General features: G+C 33.5%; 1 long non-coding RNA gene across 1 annotated transcript; it reads left to right on the plus strand.

Moving 5' to 3' along the window:
- Window positions 1-1,818: 1,818 nt before the first annotated feature.
- LOC139527274 (uncharacterized) lies at window positions 1,819-8,679 on the plus strand. The gene is made up of 4 exons (XR_011665317.1): window positions 1,819-2,059; window positions 4,537-4,615; window positions 6,164-6,262; window positions 8,330-8,679. It is a non-coding gene; the product is annotated as an uncharacterized lncRNA (long non-coding RNA).
- Window positions 8,680-8,977: the final 298 nt, after the last annotated feature.

Consider the following 8,977-nt stretch of genomic DNA (forward strand, 5'->3'; position numbering starts at 1 on the left):
CCATAATTTTTGTTTTTAAAAGGCAAAAACCAGAGTCAGATTTTTTCTTTCAAATATCTCAGACTGCCTTCTCAAACAAATGGTTCGTATCTAGAGCTTATGTTGACTGAGGATCATCATTCAGCTATGTTATTTCTAGTTAAAATAGGCCGAGGCGTTTTGGGTAACACATGTTTTCGTAGGTAAATAATATTGCTTTTTTTTTTTATGAAAGTGTAATAGAGTATAACCGTTTCTGTCTCGTGGAATTGTGAAATAGAAGTCAATACATTCTTACTCAATCCTGCTCAGTGGCCGGGTTGTGGCCTTTATGTCTCCATTTGTCGATCGTCATTCATAAACTCGTTGTCATTTTAGACTTATCAATCCTGTGTCGCTTTGAAGATGTCATGATTGTCATCCTCAGTCTATCCATGTGTTACTGTAATTTGGATTTCAAAATGACTGAGTGACGTTTTTACGGCGAACTGGTCAACTCCACTATAGCGAATCACACGACTTTAACACAATCAGTAAATACCAACAAAAAACATCATTTAAGGTAAAGAATTGTCGCATGAAAAAAAATACACGGGAAATGGCAAAGTTCTCGAAGCCTTGTCTTGAAGTCTTGTCTGATTAATCAGTTTACAAAAAAAAAAATGTCCAAGCAAAGGGGGCGTATGCCCCTCTACGCCCCCCCCTTTGCCCCCACCCTCTGGAACCGCCACAGTGGCGGATCCAGGGGGGTCCGGGGGTGCGCACCCCCCTTTATTTTTGCCGATCAATGCATTTGTATCGGGACATATGTTTTGCACCCCCCCCCTTTGCCCTGGGTGCCCTGGGTTAGCACCCCCCTTTCGAAAATTCCTGCATCCGCCCCTGCGCCACTGACAGTTATACTCAAATTGCAGACTCTTATTAGTAATAACAAAAATCTGTGTTTTCTGTGACCTCATTTTGTAAAATATATGTACATGATATTTTATTTATTACACTCTAACTGTCTAACAGTTACATTTAATTATTCTCTGATTTAGAGTAATTCTCGTTTGTCAATTTTCCAAACTTCACCATCATGCCCCCCTCAGCACAATTATTTAATTATGAATGGAACAAAATGTGAATGAGTTATAAATAATAGATAATTGATTGAATATCCTTTATTTAGTTTTTCTTTATTCTCATGATTCTTCCAGAGACATATATGCTCTGAGAATAATGATCCTTTATTCTATATTTTTGCTTTTTAACTAACTTTTTTTTTTTTTTTTTGTCCTTATTCAATTCCCCATTCTCGATTCCAGACTAAGTTAACTCTTACATAAATGATATGATATTATACGTAAATGTACGAAAGCTGGCCCGAGACCACAATTAATTCTCCTATCATTTCTTTATAACGTTTTGTCGCATTAAAAAAAATTGAATTGTTCTTTTTGTCTAATTTTTTGTGTGAGTAATGTACAGTTCAAGTCCCAAAACATATGCAATTTTCAGAAAAATTGCATGTTTACATCATACAAATTTGGCCCATACACATCCATACCCCTATAGGCAAGTCAAGAGATGTTCCGAAAAGTGTAAATATAACCTTTTTGCACCTGGCCTAATCACTCTTTCCTTATTAAAATCAGTTAAAATAAAACATCCAAAAGTTTATTTCAGCTCTCTTCTTTCATTCCCACCCCAGAAAATCTAAGAAATGAATGAGAAAGGGAAAGAAAAAAAATAAAGAAAAAATACACTATAATTAAAGGGAACTATATTCATTAATTGTGGTCTTGGGCCAGCTTGGATTCTCGAATACGGAAAACCGGAAATCTTTTCACCGTGGTCGTTTTTGTATAATATGACGCGAAAGGACGCTCGTCTGCTGATGTTTGAAATGGTCAGACAGTTGATACAAAGAACTTTGGTTTTTCAAACAGATGGTTCAAAAAGCTATTGTAAACAGATATACTGAAATGGGTTACACTACCGATTAACTGGAAGAAACCGGGGAACGTAACATACATTTTAAAAAGTCATCGCAACAAAAGTGTATCCGGATAACTTTTTTGTACTTGTCCAATGAAAGGTAAATATAATCATGCACATTTTTAGGACGATGTTAGACTAGTTTTATACTTTCATGAAAAAATATATAGTCACTTTATCCACGTCATGCATGTTAACCCCGAAAATCAGTCAAAAATTGACAAAAACGGAAGCAAGTCAGTTCGCCCCACTGGTAAAACGCCAAACGCCCCACTTTTTTTAACAACACGGCCTGTTTTTTAAATTTCTCCACTCTTTTTAAGGGAGCTCAGTCTCATTCATCTACCATTTGAATTGTATGGGAGAAAATAGGGTGGTTGGGGGTTGGATGAAAGTGAAATATCGAGGACGAGTTTTGAGTAAAAATCTAAAAGCCAGGACCCCCCCCCCCAAAAAAAAAGAGTAACGACAATGCAGGATAACATTTTCATCATAGCCCCCCCCCCCCTAAACCCTTGAAAATCCAAGTGGGAACTACCTTACCAACTCACCCCACTTTATATGCAACTTTGGATCAAATCCAGTTAAATATCCAGGTTTGAAATTAGCAGGGGCCCATTTGCCCCTAAAATTTGGAGTGGGCTTCTAAAACTTCTGCTTTTCTTTCATAGAACTATATAAATTGTGTAAAAAATATAAGATGTGGGCTACAATGCCATAATTTGAACTTCAGCTTTTATCCGACAGCTCAGCTTACATGTCGGATAAAAGCTCTACAGAGCTTAATTATGTTGTATTGTTATATGTATAACTGACTTTAAATAAATCTTTTATGCTCATACTTCAATCCCTAATTATACTCCTGCCAACAGTCATGACAGTGGCAACTCACCTTACTTGGGAAAAATCTAAATGAATACAACATCAATATACAGTGCTCCAGCTAGAAATCAAAAGGGGCAGGGTGCCAGTGGAGGGCAAGGCACTTTTTTATGATAGGAAAAGGCACTGCTCATTTCTTTTCTTTACGTTTCTGTGTGTATCACGAGTTCATATTCTTTTTTTTACTGTATACATGGTATATGTTGTCAATAAAGATGCATAAGGTCCGAGACCGCAATTGTCGTCCCTTGATTTTCGTTATTCACGAATATAGTCCCTAGTGTTGACAGTGGGTTACTGGCCATTAATTTTTATACCCCTTCCAAATTTATTTCTCCATGTTTAATGCCTCAAATTGCAAGAAAGGGGGTAAAAAACAGTGTAAAAAAATTTTGTTCCCTAATTTTTTTTAGAAAAGTAGAGTTTGGTCCAGCTGAAAAAGGTTAAAAATTAGCACCTCGGAAGCTGTCAAAAGATTTCAATACGCCCTATATGTAAAGTTGTCCATATTTTGAGTTAGAGCCGATGAAGTTTTCTATAATTTTGATATAATTTGTCCCAAAAGTAGTACAGCACACTGTAAAAATTTCATTGAGAAAGCGCAGGTGGGATTTTTAAAAATTTTATATATATGTTATAAAGGTCTGCCAACTTGCCCTACTTTAAAAAATGAAAACTTATCTACCCAGATTTAAAAAAAAATGTGACTGTCACCAGTAAAACTGCATTTGCAACCGTCAAATCCACAATTGACGGTGACAACTCTTCAACTACAGTACTGGTATTCCGATTCTAATTCATAACAAAAAGATATAATACGATGGAGTTTTAAAAAATGTATAAATTGACATACAAAAAAAATCTGTGAAAATTTATGAATGATTTTCGCGCAAAGACGTCATGGCTAAATATGACTTCATACAAATGAAAACCTACAAATTGGAGGTTAATAAGTTGCCTCTTCGATTCAAATTTGGATAAAATCACTGTAAAACAGTGAATTGGAGATGGTGTTGTTCTATTAATGACAACATTGTAGTAAATCGAACCTTTGTTGATCCAATCAATTCAATATTCCGGCTCCCTCTTTAGTTTTGCCTTGTCAACAGGGGAAATGTATTAGGTCCGAGACCACAATTGTCGTCCCTTGATTTTAGTTGTTCACGAATAAAGTCCCTAGTGTTGACAGTGGGTTACTTGCCATTAATTTTTATACCCCTTCCAAATTTATTTCTCCATGTTTAATGCCTCAAATTGCAAGTAGGGGGGTAAAATTACACTGTAAAAAAATTTGGGTCCAGAATTTTAAAGGAAAGTAGTGATTTGGTCCAGGTGAAAAAGGTTGAAAATTAGCACTTCAAGTTCGGAAGCTGTCAAAAGATTTCAAGACGCTCTAAACATAAAATTGTCCATATTTTGAGTTAGAGCCGATGAAGTTTTCTATAATTTTGATATAATTTGTCCCAAAAGTAGTACAACACACTGGAAAAGTTTCTTTGAGAAAGCGCAGGTGGGATTTTTTTTATTTTCATTTATGTTCTAAAAGAAATGCACTACGAAATGATTGTGGTCTCGGACCTAAGATTTATTGGAGAATACATTTATTTAACTACTCTTATATATGCTTAATTTTTTTAGTGATTTGCCAGATAATTGCAAAGAAACCTGCTAATTGTATCATAATATATCTTATAGGTTTTTTAGCCAACTCAAAATCATGCTTTTAGGACCCTCTTGTTGTACTGAGGAAGTGGACCGCTCAAGAAGATGAAAGGTACATGTAATGTAAATATAAAAATAAGAAAATGTAGTATGATTGCAAATAAGAAAAGAGAGGAATTTGTAAAAGTGAAAATTCACTTGTTTTCCAATCCTAATACTAATAAAAGTGTCTTATATTGTAATGTTTAAATTACCTAATTATTTAAAAAAAAAATTGTTTACACTAACGAGAAAAGACAACTCTCCATCAGAGATCAAATGACATCAAAGTTAACAACTATAGGTCATCATACATCCTTTAACCATGAGCAAAGCCCATACATTATACCATATATACTGTAAATTCTGAAATATTGTGTGCATTTATTATTGCCACCATTGCCATTTTCAGTGGCAGATCCAGAAATTTTCATAAGTGAGGGCCCACTGACTGCCTAAGAGGGAGCCCGCTCTGGTCATGATTCAGTGATTCCCTATATAATCAACCAAATTTTTCCCAGAAAAGGGGGGCCCTGGCCCCCACGTAAATCTGCCTCTGATTTTATCATTTAAGACTTAAATGCAAGTTTAATCTTTAGGATTTTGAGAAAAATCCTGTTAAATTCATAAAAAATATTTCAAAATGCGAGTTTAAATTATTGCGTTTACAACTAAACTCTGTCCCATTTTTAGCAATAATCATGCTAATAAAAACCTCACAATAATTTCTGAATTTACAGTAGTCCGGTATATAAAAAGACCCTAAATGAAAACGAAAAATTTGTAAAACAAACTGAATTACAGGCTTCTGACATGGGACAGGCACATACTAATTGAAGGATGTGATGGGGGCTAGACTATATAGCTAGCAGTTTGTGGTGCCAAACCCACCTAACCTGGTACATGTATATTGATGTGAAAAGGGCTTAACTCACTGGATCTATACAATAAACAAAAAAGAAATGCATCTAACAAAAACACGCACAAGACGTGTTTTTTGACAGTAAATTTATTCACACATTGGCAAGATACATGTACATTGAAAAGTTGTTCTTTTGTTAAATGTCTGAAGTACGGATTATAACACAAATGACAACAGGCCCGAGAATACAGTTCTTCTGTAGTGCATTAAATTCAAATTAAAAAGGTCGCACCTGCTCTTTCTCAAAAAGATTTTTACAGTGTAGTGTACTACCAGTGAGACAAATAATATCAAAATTGTAGAAACTTCTACCAGCTCTAATGTTCACGAGTTTAGTCTTTCCTATATCAAAATGGTGTATTTTAACATTTTTGCCTATTAACTTAAAACAGCAAAACAAGATCTAATAAACATCTGACAATAATTAATGCCTAGAATGATTTTTTAACTGTATACAGCAGAATAGATAAATTAAAACCAGAAAGTTCATACTGTACATATATTTATTAGCTAAGCTGTTGATCTTCTTTCTGTTGTTTGCTTACATGTTCTTTGCATTCACTCAAAAGTAAAAGTACATATAGTTCTGTAAAGGTGTAAATTAGTGAGCATTAGTTCAATATGTTCATACTACATCTAGTTTTTGTCTGGACTTCATGGACTTCTTGATTAAATAATTTAGATTTTATACAATTTTAGCTTGATACCAAAAGAATGGAAAGTACAGTATTAAAACCACTGGTGAACATGTACTGTACATGTAGGTGTGAATGTCCTGCAAAAAGAACTCATATCAAAGTATGTTCATCTGCAGAATTTCAGTAAATATAATTAATTTGATGCACTCTGTTCTCAAGTATAATTGTACATGTACACTTGCTTATTTTTCTCTCTTTCCAATGTCAAGTATGCTTCAAGGCATCCTTACCCTGATCCCCCCCTGCTCCATACACACACACTCAGAAGTTCAAATAATCAGCATTTATAATATTACAAACCTACCTAGTCAGACTGGCCTATACAATGTATATTATGAATTGACAAGTTGTTCTTGTTTTGAATACATAAAATATTTGCCACTGGACATAGTTTCCGTACAATAACTTTAGTTTAAGTAAATGGATATCTATCTCTATGAAATTTAAATACAAGGTTTGAACCCACACAAGGAAGATTGGGATTGATTTTGGGGTTATGGTCCCAAAAGGGGTCAAAATAAGTATTTTCCTAGGTTCCAGACAATTACTTGTGTATAAGTGTATGGATCTTTCTGAAATTGTACCACAAGGACTTGAAGGTTCCATACCAAAAAAAAAAGGTTGGGATTGATTTTGGGGGTTATCAATGGTTATGGCACAAACTGTTTATGAATTAGGGGCCAAAAACAATACTTCTCTAATACTTTGTATAAGTTGCTTATTTCTAGACCAATTTCAATGGGGTTTTATTCTTGAATTCTTGGGGTTCTTTAATATGCTGAATCAAACCCTGTATTAAGTTTTTTTTAATTTGGTCCCCGTTTTTATACGACCGCAAAATGTTTGCGTTCTTATATTGGTATCACGTTGTAGGCTATATAAAATGTACAATATACAATGCAATATTCACTTAACTACCAACTGATAAATTAAAGCAATCTTCACCATTCAGTGATTACAAGCACTCTGATTACCATTCTAGGGTTATGCCCCTTTACAAGTGGAAAAATTGAAGAATTTTTTAGTTTCTGTTCTCTTAACTTAAGTTTGTCTCAACTAAATTTAATGAAATGTGTATATAATGCTTATTACCTCTAAACTCAGTTTAATTCAATTTTTGGCATCTTCACTTTTACAGTTCTTGAGTTATGTCCCTTTATAACATTATATGCTAGCAGGGGCATCATCTGTGTCCTTTTGGACACATTCCCCATTTATTTTTTTAGAAGTTACTATTAATTCTAACCATGACTGTATGACATTTTATATTTTAATATTTTATGATGTATTTAAATGAGTAGTTATTGTTGCAAACTCCATTAGAATTTTGAATTGAGATCATTTTTGGAATAAGAGAAAGGGGGACGTGGAAATAAAATTGGGGTGGGGGTCAATTTTTTTTTCTCATTTTAGATTTCAGAATTTAAAAAGAAAATTTCTTCAAATATTTTTTTTTTTGATAGGATTAATATTCAACAGCATAGTAAATTGCTCAAAAGCAAAAAATTAAGTTCATTAAACCACATTTATTCTGTGTCAGAAACCTATGATGTGTCAACTATTTAATCACAATCCAAATTCAGAGCTGTATTCAGCTTGAATGTTGTGTCCATACTTGCCTCAACCATCAGGGTTCGACCTCTGCAGTCGTATAAAGCTGCACCCTGCGGAGTATCTGGTTAAATTGGTCACATGCCATACATATTATATACACAGGTAATGTGTAGTACACATGCATGAATAGAGTTAGTTTTCATTATTTAAAAAAAAAAGGAAAATATGTAGTATCATTGCCAATGAGACAACTATTCATCAGGTCAAAATGACTGAATGTTAGCAACTAAAGATCACTTTACATGTATGTACAACTTTCAACAATGAGCAAAACCAGTACAGCATCAAGCAAGCTATGTCCTGGAATGACAGATGTAAAACAATTCCAAAGAGAAAATTAAGGGCCTGATTTACATAAAAGCGAAAAAAACAACCAAGATAAATACATGTTGCAAAAACAACAACTATTATTTCTCCACTCCAGTTGTTCACACGATATTTATGTATATATATATATGTAAGTTTGGTAAATCATTACTTATCAAATTTATGTTATCATTTTTGCTTGATTAGTAAGCCAATATTTTATGGTTATTTTTTTTTTTAATTACAGCAACTGTATTCCAAGAGTCTGATGGCTGATAATGTATTACAGGATTTTATCATTCAAGCAACATCTTAGAAGGATAAGTGCAAATGTATGAAGGAAGCCGTGGGTACAAATAGCAATTACAGCAGATACATGCAGGAGAGAACTCTTAAACAAAGACATGATATGGGAGTGATGTATTCAAGAAATCTCAAACACATGGAATTAAATATTGTGTATATTTTTTCAAACACAAGTACTTTCAGAATATAATACAATCATGACAATTCAAATTCAAATTATTGTTTATAGTCTAAAAATGAATAATGCATGTTTTAAACTGAATTTTATATAAATATTTGAAAGAACAAGAACTTTTATATTATTGTGAAGCCAAACTTTGAAATTTTCTAATGGTATAAAAAAACTCATCATAGATACCAGGACTAAATTTAGTGTATACGCCAGATATGTTTGTTGTTTGTCAAAATATGTTTTGAAATAAGAAGGAAACAGTTGTAAATAACTGTAAGGCATTCAATATAGCATATCAAATACATTTAACAGAACCTTTCTATTTCAATTTATTAATATAATGCGAAATGAGGTATAAATCAATCAGACAGCTACACAACAACAAAAACATATGAAAGGCATTAAGGTGCTAACATA

The sequence above is a fragment of the Mytilus edulis genome, chromosome 6 (assembly GCF_963676685.1).
Source record: "Mytilus edulis chromosome 6, xbMytEdul2.2, whole genome shotgun sequence".
NCBI classification, from domain to species: Eukaryota; Metazoa; Mollusca; class Bivalvia; order Mytilida; family Mytilidae; genus Mytilus; species Mytilus edulis.